The sequence below is a fragment of the Dioscorea cayenensis genome, chromosome 1, assembly GCF_009730915.1.
Source record: "Dioscorea cayenensis subsp. rotundata cultivar TDr96_F1 chromosome 1, TDr96_F1_v2_PseudoChromosome.rev07_lg8_w22 25.fasta, whole genome shotgun sequence".
In the NCBI taxonomy this organism is placed as follows: Eukaryota; Viridiplantae; Streptophyta; class Magnoliopsida; order Dioscoreales; family Dioscoreaceae; genus Dioscorea; species Dioscorea cayenensis.
The window spans coordinates 4,610,270-4,612,343 of NC_052471.1; the positions used below are offsets into that span (position 1 = coordinate 4,610,270).

The 2,074-nt window shown below is 38.4% G+C and overlaps 1 non-coding gene across 1 annotated transcript; it reads right to left on the bottom strand.

The window, feature by feature from the left end:
• Positions 1-1,440: 1,440 nt before the first annotated feature.
• LOC120268526 lies at positions 1,441-1,547 on the bottom strand. The gene has a single exon (XR_005538959.1). It is a non-coding gene; the product is annotated as a small nucleolar RNA R71 (small nucleolar RNA).
• Between the last annotated feature and the right edge of the window lie 527 nt (positions 1,548-2,074).

Consider the following 2,074-nt stretch of genomic DNA (forward strand, 5'->3'; position numbering starts at 1 on the left):
CCCTAGGATTCTATTCTTGTATTGATTTATAATGTGTTTCTATTTAATCTGAGTTTAGTTGAGTTTTAATCTTCTTTTTTATTGCTTGCTTGCTTGCTTTATTGATCTCTTGGTTGATTGGTTTGCATGACTTGTTCATCTTAGTGAGAGAGAGGTCTCCATTAGGGTTAGAATCTCTAAGATTGAAGAGGACTGAGAGGATGAGTTGTGTGATAGTGGAGTGTCTTCTTTCCCCTCTGATTAATGTATTATATCTCCATATTCCCTAAGCTCTAAGCAACCATATGTGGTGTGAGGTGTTGAGAGATTTCTCCATCAGAACCACATAGGAGGTTAGGGACCTTTCACCTAGAGGACCAGTATAGGTGATATGGAGGTAAGGACCGATTTACCTTTTGATTTCTATGACTCAACTTGCTAGTCTTAGAAACACTTTGTAAATCTCATACTTAACACCTGAATCCTAGGGCCTCTTTCTGAATATCTCACTTTCATTGATTGAGACTTCCCTTCATTTTACTCTTACTCTCTTGCTTGTGACATTTATTTATTCGTGCATTAGTTCATCACATCACCTTTTTGATTATTAGGCTATATAACATAGAAGTAGCTATTACTAGTAATCCTATTCCCTATGGACTCAACTACCCGGCCCCTTGGCTACACTATTATTACTTGAGTAACCCATGCACTTGCGGACACATGCAAGGGGTGTGTAAAGTATTTGGTGTCGTTGCCAAGAAATGAGATTTTAGGAACACTAGGACTTTGTTACTATAGCCATTTGCTTTTTTATTGTTTTTGTCTAATTCACACTCTCTTTTTCTTCCATCATTCTCGTTAGTTTTCATTATTTCTCCATTTCATATCTCTTTCCTCCTCTATTCTTATTCTTTTCTTTTTTTTATTTTAGCTACAATTATGACCAGAGGGAACCCTTCGATATTGGTTGAAGAAGATGCTAAAATTGAGCATAGATTTCATAGAAGGGAAAGGAACCTGCACAAGAATAGAATTATCCAACTAAGATAGAGGTTGAAGAATCTGAAAACATGGCAGAACAGAATGAGTAGCAAAGTAAACTGTTAGATTTTACAAGGCATACAGCTCGTGGAATACAACTGAGCATTGTTCGGCTGACTGTTATGGCCTAGAATTTTGAGCTCAAGCAGAGTTTTATTCAAATGGCTTAGCAGTTTGGCCAGTTTAATGGATTAGTCGATGAAGATTCGAACAACTATATTGAGAATTTCCTTAAGGTATGTGACATGCTAAAAATTAATGGCGTATCAGATGACATAATTCACTTGAGAGCTCTCCCATTCTCATTGATGGGAAGATCCAAATAGTGGTTCCAATTATTGATGAGAGCCTCTATCACAACCTGGGATGAAATGGTGGTGGCTTCCTTGCAAGATACTTCTCTCCGAAAAAATCAGCAAACTCCGCAATGAAATCTCATCATATGTTTAAACGGAGCTAGAATCCTTATTTGAGACATTGAAATGGTTCAAGAACCTGTTGCGGAAGTGCCCTCAACATGGATTCCCGAATTTGATGATCATTCACAAATCCTACAATGGGGTGAATCCTAGCATTAGACAACTTCTTTGATGCCACTGTAGGAGGCATATTAGGAAACAAGACCACAGAAGCTGCTCGGTAGCTGATTTAAGAAATGACCTTGAATAGCTATCAATGGAATGCTAAGGAAAATAAGAAAGTGGCTGGAATTCACGAAATTTGACATAGTCATAGCTTTGGCAACCCAAGTGGCAGCATTGACCCAAAAATTAGACACCTTAACTTCACTAGCAGTGGTTGCGACCACTAGTTGTGCTAGTTGTGGTATGGGACACACTTCAACAGATTGCCCATCTCATTTGGCACTTCAACAGTTGTTGAGCAAGTTGATTTTATGGGAAATGCGGGGAAAGGAAAAGGAAAACCCTACAACAATGTATATAACTAAGGATGGAGGAATTATAAAAATCTCTCATGGAGGAACTAAGGACAGCAGAAGCCAGTTGCCCTACCAGGATTTTAGCAGACACCATCAATTCCTGAGAGTGTT